Raw genomic sequence first — 12,323 nt, forward strand, 5'->3', positions numbered from 1 at the left:
TTGCACTCGAAAGAGACCAGAAGAGGGTGTCTGAACCCTTGGAACTGGAGTTACAGATGGTGATGGGCCACCATATGGGTGCTGGGAATTGAACACCCTCAGCCCCACTGAAGAGCAGTCAGTACATGTAACTTCTGGGTCATCTCTCCTGTTTATTCCTCCCTTAAATTGTTTTTTCATTATGAAAATAAAATTTAAGAGGCAGGGAAGAAAGTGAGCCTCAGCCCATATTACCATCTCTGTGCGTATCTTGCAGGCCTGGCTTTGCAAGTGATTGCATAGAGGAGGTAGGTAAGTCAAGAAGTGCTGTTGGTGGTTCCCAGCATGGATCTGTGGTATCACCACACTTGATGGTGCCCACAGTAAGCCTTATGGTTCATAACTCCTTAGGACTTAGTGACACAGGTTCCCAGGCCAGGTCATTGAAGACCAACACTAAATATCCGTTAGTGCATTTCAAAGCTGGAGAGATTGGACCTTATCCTTCAAGTTTCATCCTTGGCAAAGCTCTATTCTTCAGGTGACTAAGGAGGTCCCTTATTGCATAGTAGGACCAGAGGAAACTCAGAAATACCAAGCATGGCTGCAAATGCTGATTCCCAGTAAAGAAAACAACCTGTACAGGGCTCTGGAGAGTCACTTGATAAGGAAATCTGGTTTGTTGTTTCTTTTTGTCTGAGAGAGGGTCTCAAGTATTTCAGCCTGGCCTCAAACTTGCAATATAGCAGATGGCCTTGAATTCCTGCCCCTATCCCCCAAGTGCTGGGATTCCAAGTCAATCCCTTTATGCCCAACTTGGAATCTGTTTTAAAGCATCTTCCCATTCCAATGGCAGGCTTGCGGTGACTTTCAGGACAAGGACCAGGAGGCACAACAATGGTGTCTACACTCCTTCCTAGGCTTTACCAAGTTGTAGGGAGAGCTGGGGAGAAACAGCATCACCTCCCGCTAGCTTAGTTGGCATACCACCATGAGCAGGGTGGGGTGACAAGGGGAATGGAGACTTCAGTAGGTGCAGGGCAGTCTTTAGACTACTGACCCCAAGTGCAGAAAAGGTAGCTCCTTTCCATAGAGCAGGATAGGTGCTCCTGAGGAGGAAGAGAAGGTGTGGGGGAGTGGGACCTGGGTAATCTTGGCTTGGAAAACCTGGATGGGTACCTGAATAGATGTACAGATGTATAAATGAATGGATGGATAGATAGGTGTGGATGAGTGGATGGCTGCCTGGGCAGGGAGTGGCTTGGGAAGGACTGGCTAGCAAAACTCTCAGTCAGAGACTTGTGCTGCACTTCCATCATGTTCTAAGGGTTTGCCTTTACATGGTGGCAGGCCTACCCACTCCTCCGCACTTATATCATGTTCCAAGGATCTGCCTTTTTTTTTTTTTTTTTTTTTTTTTTTGTATGGTGGCAGGCCCACCCTCTCCTCTGAGGGCCAGTCTCGAAAGTCCTAGTCTTCTTTGTCTCATCTTATTTTCTGGCTATCTTCAGGCACTACCTCCCTCGCCTCTTGCTCCCAGGATACCTTAGGCTCTCCCAGTGTCGCCACCTCCCTCCCCCAAACCCTAAATCTCTAGGTCTGTGGGGTCGGTAAGTGCCAGGTGAAGGTCCCCCTCTACCTACCTCTCTACACCTACACACACACACCCACGCGTCATTTTGTGCCCCAAACCCAGCACTAGTTGTTCGCACCTTAAACAGCTATTCTGCCACTGTGGATCCTCTAAGGCCAGCCAGCTTCTGCCTGTCAGGCTTCAGACCCTACGCGATCACAGGCAGCCTAAGATCCTTGCGTGTGGCCAGAGCACGCACAGGCGCAATGTCCGTACTTTTTCAGTCTCGTGGCCCTACACAGCAGCCAGCCCTGTCGCAAACAAGCCCACACGAATACACAACGCCCTCGGAACACAGCCCACGCAGGCAGCCCCGCCCACGCAGTCACACTACCACCTATAAACAATCGCACACAAACACCACCCCCACGCAACCACTGCATCACTCAGTCCCTCTGAGACCTACCGTCATGTTCAGAGGCTGGTTTCTAGTTAATCCCACCCGCCCCAATTCCCAGCCCGTGACATTCACACGTAGGACAGAACAGAAATTTATAGCCACACTGATGGATGGTCCTGAACGCACAGCCAAGGGCTCACCCGTGGGCTCGTAAGTCACTGGAAAAAATATTAAAGCGTTCCCTCCCTTCTAGCTTTGGTACGCACGCGCGCGCGCACAGCACCCCCCTTCCCTCCCCACCCCCACCCTGTCTTTAGGCGCCTAGGAACCTCGCAGCCGTGACCTGGCCTTAGCGGTGAGAGCCGCGGGAGCATCTCCGCTGCGCCCCCTCTTCCCGCTTGCACCCAGTTTACCACTCCTCTTCCCTGCCCCCTCCTTCTCCTCCCCTCCTCCGCGTCTGGGGCGCGGGCTGCGCGCAGCCAAGCCCCCTTGTCGCGTGCCCCTCCCCGCGCGCGCCCTTCGCCCGCATCGTGCTAGCCCAGTGGATGTGGCCACAAGGCCGTCTCTAATTACCTCCTGTCCCCCAGCGGCCGGTGAATAATGGCTACTGAGGGCACTCGCAGGCGCTGCTGAGCAGGAAGCGAGGGACTAGAGAGGCGCGGCGCGCACGGGAGCGCGAAAGAGAGGAGCGAGCCCAGCGCCGCCGCTTGCGGCGCGCAGAGAAAGGAATCGTGTGAGCGCTCACATTTTTTTCTCCCAAGGATCTCATCTGGCCGTCGGGTACTGGAAGAGGCGAGGGGGAGAGCGCACCATAGCAGAGAGACGGCAAGAGAAACGGGAGACTACGAGACGCGCCGCGTCGGCGCCCCGAGACCCAGGAGGAGCCCGCAGGTATTGTTGGCGGTGGAGCTTTGTGTCTTAGGCGGGCTGCCCCGGGCGAGGGCTCCCTGAATCCCGGCTGGCCACCGCGCTCTGACCTGCAGCGAAGCGGGGCTGCTGATGGGGGTCGCCGCGGGCACCCCTCCCACCGCGCCGCGATCCTTGTTGGAGTTGCGGGTTTGCGTGTTTGAAGGGTTTCTATGTGGGTGGAGGGGATCAGTCTAGGAGAAGGAATTTCTTTTCTTTTCTTTCTTTCTTTTTTTTTTTTTTAAATGGCCGCAGCAGTTAGGTTGTGATGGGGATTCTCCCCTTCCTTTTGCTCCACAATGCCTTGGTGAGCGGTCTCGGCAACCAAGCTACTCGTGGAAGAATTGGGGCTGAGATGTCGCGGCGGGTGGCCGCAGATGGGAATGCTGGAGAAGGAAGGAGTTCATCTCAAGTTCGCAATCTGTGTCCGGAAGCTGGTCTGGCCTGGGAGGGCGTTTCGAGCACCGGTCCTACTGTGAGCAACCAGTGAGAAACTTCCCAAGAGTGCTGTCTCCCGGGGGACAGTTCCTTGGCGCCTCTTGGCACTACTGCCGCCCCGTCCTCTCAGCCTAGGAGCGGTTAAGGTTGCCCCCCCCCCTTCCCGACAGCTTCCGGATCTGGTGGACTGATCGGCTTCAAACACTTCCCCTAGATACCCCTCCTCATTCCCTGTAGAGTGCCCTCTGTCCTGCACCCGCCTGCCGAAACAGCCGAGTGGCCAACCAGACAATAAAATCTCATGCCTTTGCAGTGAGGGGCAGGGGTCATGACTCAGCCTCTCCTATGACTGCTGACCCTGGGTCCTAGGCAGGGGAAGGGACTCCCCCTTTCTTCCTTGTTTGGGTTAGAGAGGTTAACACTGGGTGGTGTAGAGAGGAAACAAGTAGGGGTGCCCAGCAGGGTGAGTTGGGGTGCACTGGCTGGGTGGTTGTGGAGTCTGCCTGCTCAGGCTTGACGATTGGCTGAAGCCTTTGGGCACGTAGAAGGACCGCTCCAACCTCAGCCTCCTCCCCTCCTGTACAATGCAGGCTGAGAGGTGATCCCGGAGGTGATGTGCTTATGTGACTAAGTGCTTGGCTTCCTGAAACCCACAGCAGACATCCCTGCTCTGGTATCCCAGAGATCTTATACCTGCACCTCTCCCTGGGATGGAATGGGGTGAAGGGCTGCTGAATGGGGAGGGGAGTGATAAGAACAGTTAGCGTCATGGGAAAGGAGGTCTATCCTGAAGAATTCCTGGGGACTGCAGTCCAGAAAGGGGAGGGCTCACCTCCAAGGGAGAAGAACCTCTGGGTCAGGCCTTGGCACTCTAAGCTGTCAGATCTTTTCACTTTGGGTTTGTGGAAGGATGTGGGGCTAGCTGGGCATTATGAATCCCAGCTTTGATAGATTCCTATTTGAGCAAGCTCAGGGGTAAGAGGTCCAGATACCACAGGCTGGCTGTTCTCTTCTCTACCTAAAGACAGGGGTCTTGGGGGGGCACAGAGGAACATTTGGGGTTAGGGGACTGAACTGTCTTTAGATTGCTCTGTAGTTGGGTCCAGGAACCCAAAGAGTTAACCTTTCCTCTAGAAATTTGTCAGTCCCTAAACAACAGAGAAATGTTGTTAGCCCCTCCATGCTAGCAGCATAACACTGCCTGGCTGGAACTGCAGCTCCAGACCCCGCATTCCCTGTACATGGCAGCTGCAGTCTGCCATTGACTGGGCAGGAGGCATGCCGGTTCCTCATTTAGGGACCGAATAGGAGACCTAAGGCAGAGCCTGGGGAAGGTCAGACAACCAAGCTGTGGCCTTGTATATCAAGGGAAAGAGGTTACAAGCCTGGGTCAGGGAAACTGGGAGGGATGTCATTATGGGGGCTGGGTTTAGGAAGAAAACCTCCCTGGCCCTCTGCCTTACCTACACCCACACCTTCATCCTGACAGCTGAAGGCCTAGGTCTTCTAGAGTGACTTTCTGACCCCCAGGGTAGACTGACAGTTAGCAGATGAGACAGGCGGGAGATGAGGGCTCTGGGAAACGGGGTTCATTTTACCAGGTTTGTTACCTACTCCTCAACCCCAGTGCACAAGCACTTTGGAGAGTTGTGTGTGATGAGGGAGGGCTGGGGATACAGCATGGGGTGGAGGTGGGGATGGGGGGAGGGGGTTGGCTGTCTACCCTGCCCTGGACATGACCTCCATTTCCTGTAGGCAAAAGCTATTCTCATAGAACCTCAGAGCCAGGCACACTGCAGACAATAATGTTTGGTATTTGGCTAGACAAACACAGGAGTGAATGATTAATGAGTGAATCAGTGAGTGAAAGGGGATTGGAAGCAGCAGGTCGTTTTTTAAAGGCATTTTTTTGTCATATATGTTATAACACAGTTTGCAAAATACCCTGAAAAATAGAGAAAAACAGATTACCGAGTGTCTTAATGGGCCCTGACAGTGCTCACATGTTGTAGGCTTCTTCCCACATGTTGGCTTTGGTGGTTGCTGATTTTAAAGGCTTTGTTGAGCTGTCCATATTTAGATGTATATCCTCCTTTTTTGGGCTGATAACGCCAGCCTTTTCCTGCTTTGTAACCAGTTCTTCATAAATACCAATGTTAACATCTTCAGGCTTTTCCAGTCAAGTGGATTTGCTGCAATTTGCTTAATACTGCCCTTTGTTCCATGTGCTGCAACAAAGTGATGTAGTTGGGTCTATTTTGTGTAGGGAGCCTTTTCTGATGTTTAAGGTGATTTCCTCAAAATGCCACTGCTGCTGTTGCCATCACCGTGAAAGACTCCGGCATGCCTGCAGTGGAAAAAACAGGCTTCCCTAGCTTTCCTCGGCTAAGTAGGACACTGTTCTTCCTTCCCTACTATCTAGAAACTTCTAGTGCTGAAAAGAACCTTGGCAATGAGTCACTAGTCTGACCTCCCTGTTTTGACAGAAGAGAAAACCAGAGCCCAGAGGGAAGTGAGTCCCAAGGTCACACATCAAGAACCTGTTACTGGTCTGGTACTTGGGTTATTGCATCGGGGAAGAATCCTAAGCTGAGCTTGCCCATTTCATAGATGAGAGAACAGGTGAGGAGAACCATTCAGCCTGTCCCTGCTCTCTCTAGCTGGATCAGTAGCAAATAGGCTCCTAACCACCTTTGTATCATGTATACTGCTGTGCTCATGGGTCCAGGGCTACTACCCAAGTCACCAGCCTGAGGTCGGCTGGCCACAGGCTCCCTGCTAACCCTCCCCACAGCTCTTATTCCCCTTTACCATCTCATTTTCCAAAGGGAAAAGCTGAGCATCAAAAGCAGGTGCTTCAAGAGAGATAGGGCTGAGTTCAGGCCCGATGGGGTCATAGAAGCAGGAGCCTCTATGCTTCAGGTTCCAAGTTCACAGATCCAGCTGTGGTCTGTTAGGAGCTGGAGAGGTATAAGCACCTATCAGAGGTACTATGTTTGGAATGGGCTACAGTCAGTCCAATTATAATTTTCCTTCTGACCTGACTCTAGTTGACTCTAGTACCTGGGATGAAAGGGAGGAAAAGAAACAGATGAAACAGTGGTTCTAGAATGGGAAGGGGGTGTGGAAGGAAGAGACTGGAGGAAGGAGAAAAAGGAAAATGGGCTAGAAAAGATTTAAGTCAAATGAAGGAAGTAAAGAGAAAGTTCTGTGGGCCTCAGAGTCAGGTACCCAGAGGAAAGACTAGGGACATTAGTCTCAGTGGGAATGTCAGGCTAGCTTGTGCTGGGCACCTTGGGTGTCTATATAGGGCTAAGTGCTGTTCTAAATCCTTCTCCATAGGGAACGGGGCAGAGAAGCCACCAGCCTGGACCCCATATGCCACCTTATTTGGTTTGAGTCCTTCTGACTTTAAACGTGTTGCATCCAGCCCTAGAGACCCTTGTAGCAGGCCTCTGTGGTTTCTGATTCCCCACCTAAGGACAGGGCCCTTTTTGACTGTTCCCTGCCTGTACTTCCGCCCTGAATGTTGAAACTGTGCTTAGTATGGACGTGGAGATTTGTGTGGTATGCCTGTACAGGTGAGTGCTCCTCTGTGTGTCATGTGCCAATGTGTGTGCCTCTAATCTTCCTCACCCCTTGTTTATGTTTTGAGACAGGGATCTTACTATGTAGACCATGCTGGCCTCCAACTTGTGACCCCTTTCCTCCACATGCATATTCCTGTCTGGACAGACATGACTGTGCGTCCTTCTGTGGGGGTGTGTACATCTCTGAAGGTACGTTTTGGGGGGTATTGTGTGTGGTTGTGTATGTGTGTGGTTGTGAGCACATCCTTCCTCCTAAAGGCCTTGAGGAGACCCAAGAGCCAGGCTTTTGTGTGATTTTCAAGGTTGTAGGTGCTAGGTAAAAGTGAAGTATGGCCTTTTGCTGGGAGGGGTGCACTGGGAGAGCAAAAAGAATGAAAAGCTTAGAAGACCGTCTTCCTTATGGTCTCCAAGGAGATCAGCCTGTGAAATGATCCGCACGTTAATTAAAAACGATTATATACTGATTGAGCTGTTCCTGCTCAACCCCCAGCCAGGAAGAGGCTGAGGCTGAATAGAGGGTCTGCATAAGCAGGGTCCAGCTGCAGACTCAGGACCCAGTTTGGAAGGCTATGGCAGGTGTTGGGGGTACATGCCCAGTTGGGGCTCCCCCAGGTGATCTCCTTAGGTCCCAGGAGCTGGACGGCAGCCATGAGAACCCCATGGATCTGTACTTGTGTGTCTGGTGCTACATCATGTTTACATAGCTGTGCATGTTGGTGTGTGTGGTTATTGTTACAGAAAATGACATGCTTCATGTTGGGAACTCAAGGCTGTATCCAGTTCTTTGGCCTTGAGACCCAGTCTGTTTTCTTAGTCCTTAGCTGCACCCAGACTCCCACTACTTCTGCAGAAGCTCTGGGAAGTCAGGTCTCAAGACCTAGAGAGTCCTCTTATTCTCCATGTCACTGGAGTTTCTTCTTTTCTGAGGCCATCCATACAGGGCATAAGTCATGGTGTTCCTTCATGTGGGGAATTTGACAACTCACTACCTAGGCAATTGTCTGACTTGTGTCTTTTGTACCAACCCCTCATATCTTGTCTTAGCTGATTGTGTAGCAGACCAGACACAAGTGCTGCTAGGGCCTGCAGGCACTGCAGCCACACTTGGGGTACACACGCTAAGATTTCTCTAGGAAAGCTCAGGCCTAGCATTGCTCTGCTTTGCTTGGTTATCTCACCTGTTAACCGAAAGGACTGCCCTGGTAGCGAGGAGGGGAGCAGTCACAAGCATCCGGTGATAGACGTTCCTATAAACCTGCTCACCTTGGTATCTGGGATGTGTACTTACCACTGCTCTTCTTCCTACTCCTACACACTACTTGGCTGCCTCTGCCCCAGGCCTACCCAGCTTCTCTGGGAGGGAGAAACTTCTATCCAAAAGAATCCAAAGCTCCTGTCCCAGTATCTGAGCTGCATTTCCCCTTTGTGGTGGTAGCTTTTCCTGGCAAGTCTGTCAGGAAAGTGAGGTGGGCTTTGCTCAAGTGTCTGGCGGCCCCTGGCACAAAGGGACTCATCTGTATCTTTACATCCAGGACATCTGTGCCACCATGGGGAGGAGTTAAGCGTGCTGACTGTTGAGAGGGACAGCTGGGGTTCAGCTAAGTCTCAGTAGGAGTGCTCACTGGAGCCATCTAAGGTTGCCTCATTAAAAGTGGGATGTTTGGGAAAAGGGAGGGGTATTGCTGGACTGGGCCCCAATGAGATTTATTAGATCTGACCCCATAATCTTAGGGGGAGCATGACCAGGGAGAGGTTTATAAGCCAGAAATAGTACCCAGAGAGTGCAGAACTGGGAAGGAGGAAGACAGGTGTCCACTCATCCCACAGAAGCCCTTGGTACCCAAGTAGACTGCGTTGCCTTTCCTGTCCCAGTCATCCCTGCAAGTCACCACCTCTCAGGGCCAGTTTCGGCTAAGTTCCTGCCTTCTGCCTTCTTCCTGCCCGTAATGTCACTTCTCCCTGCTGCCGTGGGTCAAGGCATGGCCAACCCTGTTTAAAATGCTAATATGTTACCGTGTTTCATCAGGAAGGTGAAGGGACCCATGCTTATATAATGCCAGTCCAGGCGGACAGTGCAGGTCAAACTGTGAGGGCCACTTGGTCTTCCTGGGTTCTACAACCAGAGTACCTGTCATCTGCTTTTTCAAGGCCCAAAATTTAGATGTGTTCGTGATACATCCTGTTCAAAATCATATGATATCAACTGATTCAGTAACCCACTTATGGGACAGACTGGGACCCTGGGCCACCAGTTTGCTGCCTGATGAAAGCACTGTCACCACTAGGTTACTGTGGTTGGGTGTGGACGGCATTCTCTCACGAAGTTCCCTGGTCCTATGAGATCCTAGCAGGACTGGGTCAGAGTTGATGCAGTGGCCTGGGAAAGGCAGGTAGAAGTAGGAAACACAAAGTGGGGTTTGGGTGGGAGGCGTAGGGAAAAAGTAGGGGGAGAAGCCTTGTTAGAGCCCTTCTGTCATGGATGCTCTGGCCACAAGAGTTATTGCTGGGCTAGCTTATAGTCTAGGGCTGCAGCCAGAACCCAAGTGGCTGGGAGAAACTGTGGGAGGAGGCCATCTTGGAGGTAAGATTGTAGAACAGGTGCTGTATAGAGGGCATCCAGACTAGGCTGAACTAGATCAACCTGACCTTGTACTTGTGGCTGTGGAAGCTATATTGCTGAGAGCCCATTGGTCTGTCCAGGAGGCCCTGCCCCAGGAGTGGGTGTCCCAGAGGAAAGGGACTCACTGCACAGTATTCTTTGCCAGAGAAGGAGCATGGCAACTCTATATTCTGGACATTGTGTTTGAGGCCTAGGGTACAAGATGGGGAGGGGGTGTATATGTGAATGTGAGCAGCTCTAGGTCAGAGTGGCCACAGAGCAAGCACAAGTAGCAGCTGCAGTTGACAAGGGCTCAGCTGTGACTGCTATGAAACATTATCTGGAGGACACTGGGAAAGAGGTGGGGGTCCTAGGCAAAGAGCATGACTGGCTCAGAGGTGGGAACACCAAGGAGTCTAGGGACATTGGCAAGTCCACATCATCACTTGTCTCTCCCTTGAGTCTTCTTATCCTCTTGCATACCTGCTTCCAAGGATATGGACAGCCCAGGTGCCTCTTCTCAATACCCTTGGTTCCCCTCCCCACTGGGGATCCTGAGGACAGACAGCTAGAGGGATGCGGGGCTTAGCCTGTTCCCTAATCACTTGCCTCAACCAGAATCTCTGATCTGCCATTCTTTATACCAAGGAACCCTAGGTCTTACAGGGAAAAGATGTGGTAGTCCTGGGGTCCTTAATTAAAACTCAACAGATTACAGTACTGAAAAAAGGCACAGCATAAAGAGAGGTGTGTAGCACCCAAGAGCCTGGGTAAGAAACTGCTGGGTGCCAGGGCCCAGCCTCTCTTAGTTCCTTTCTTTAGACCCTCTCTGTTGGTAGAAAATTCCTTCTCCACTTTGCTGAGGTAGAAACAGGTATGCAGATATCACAAGCCTCTGTCTTGGAGGTCTGAGAATGAGCCCTGGCCATGGCTAAAATGGACTCCTAGGATATTGAATGGTGTGAGGGAGTAGGAGAGGCGCTCTGCTGAACTTGCCAGGCGTTGCCCATGAGTACACACAATGACTGAGCTCCAGCTAGCAGCAGGCCTGAAACAGGAGTAGGTTGGGACAAGATAGAGCTTCCTAGGACCCTAGGGATATGGGAACAGATCATAGCTCACTCCTGTGGCTGCAAAGAGCCATTTACCGAGGGCCATGCTCTGAGCTGCCGTTCATGTATTTTTTGCTATGTGATACAAACATGCCTCTCTGGGCATTGGATCTGCAGAGGCTCATTTTTCTCCTACAGTTCATTGTAACATTATGATTGGCTGAGGAGGGCAAGTAAACCTCAGAGAGAAGGGAATGAACCTTTAGGTCCCTCTACCCCTCTCTGAGCCCATTTTTGTGCCAGGGGCTTTTATACCATTCTCATCACCTACTTACTGAAGGTGGGTTCTGTCACACCCCATTTGACAAAACAGCACACAGAAACCTAATAGTTGACAGCTCCGATCTTTAGGAAAGCTTACCTTGTGTTTCCACAACTCTGCCCACATACTGTCTCTCTCTTATAAGGGCAGTCTTCTCTTAAGAGCTGACGCTGGAGGTAGCCTTGGTTTGAGAGGGACATCCTTGGATGGGCAGTGTTTGGCAAATACATGGCTTAAAAAAAATACCAGGTTTGACACACACAAAAAAAATCTTTTTACTTTTCTTTTAAAAAGCCAGCTGGTTGTCAGGTGTGGTACATGCCTCTAATCATAGCACTTGGGAGGAAAGGCAGGTGGATCTCTTGAGTCCCAGGCCAGTCTACATGGTGTGTCCCAAGTCAGCCAAAGCTACACAGTGAGACTCTTGTTGGGGAAAAAAAAGAAATGGAACAAAAGAAAACACAACTAACTAATGATAAACTGGGTTTAGAATGTGTAGCCAAGAATTCTCTACTCCCTACCACCAGAAAAAGAGGGTACACAGGAGGTGGGGCTGTCATGAGTAGGTGATAGAAACAGGCATCACGTGCTTGTGGAGTGTGTTCTTGCCCGTTAAGTGCTTGGTTGGCAGCGCCTGAATACTAACACAGTTGTGTTCTGTGTGTTCTGGAGTGAGATTGCAGTTACTCAGATGACCTCACAGTGTCAGAGCACCAGGAAGGGGACTTTTGTTCTGGAGCTCAGTGACATACATAAGTCCTCGTCGAGTGGGACTGGCGACAGAACCTTGCCAGTCCAGTGCCCCATTTCATCTCAGACACAGAGAAACTGACTCTTAGGTGTGCTTTCTTCTTGTGCATTTTCAAGAACATTCTTTTAGTTAATATGCAGGAGAGACTTCCACATTCTTCTACATAACCTTTTGCTGAAGCGACATTGTGCGATTAAAAAGGTCCCAGGAGAACCAGTGCAGTTTGGGCTATGAAGGACAGAGAATATCGATGCAGTAGGCTGGGCTGTTCCCAGGAGCGAAGAGGCGTGGACAGCTCTGTTGATAACAGCGAGGTGTGGCCTTGGCTCACTGCCATCTTGTACTTTAGGACCATGTGTTCATTCACATCCATGTTTGACTCCCATTTCTGGGTGGGGATGCATTTCCTAGAAAAAGAAGGTGAGGCAGAAAGAGATACAGTGAGTCTCCTGAACAGGACTGGGAGAGAAGAGGGCTGTTGGGGGGCAGATGTCAAAGCTCCGTGTCTAGGCAAATCTAGCTAGTTGGGAGGTCATGGCCTGTGCTGAGGGCACAGTGGAGGGCATATTGAAGCTGTAGTCACATCCATCAAAATGGGCTCTGGAGGTTCCAGTTAATTGAGGCCGGTTCTAAATTGGGAGGCTTAATAAATGGTAATTGTCCTCCTGTGACAGCAGACCAGAGCTACACATTGCCACCCGGAGATCAGAAAT

The 12,323-nt window shown here is 51.1% G+C and overlaps 1 protein-coding gene across 5 annotated transcripts in view; it reads left to right on the forward strand.

The window, feature by feature from the left end:
* Nucleotides 1-12,323, forward strand: part of Rai1 (retinoic acid induced 1) — a 99,882-nt gene that overhangs the window by 32,168 nt on the left and 55,391 nt on the right. For 2 of the 5 annotated variants that reach the window (XM_057774731.1, XM_057774732.1), the window contains one exon: nt 2,714-2,843. The exons of 1 other annotated variant lie outside the window; for it this stretch is intronic. The gene's annotated coding sequence lies outside the window, so the exon portion shown is untranslated. Of the gene's footprint in view, nt 1-2,272; nt 2,308-2,564; nt 2,844-12,323 lie in introns of those variants that run through there. 2 more of the 5 variants (XM_057774734.1, XM_057774733.1) reach the window with 2 other exon arrangements.

This window comes from Chionomys nivalis, chromosome 7, assembly GCF_950005125.1.
Source record: "Chionomys nivalis chromosome 7, mChiNiv1.1, whole genome shotgun sequence".
Classification (NCBI taxonomy): Eukaryota; Metazoa; Chordata; class Mammalia; order Rodentia; family Cricetidae; genus Chionomys; species Chionomys nivalis.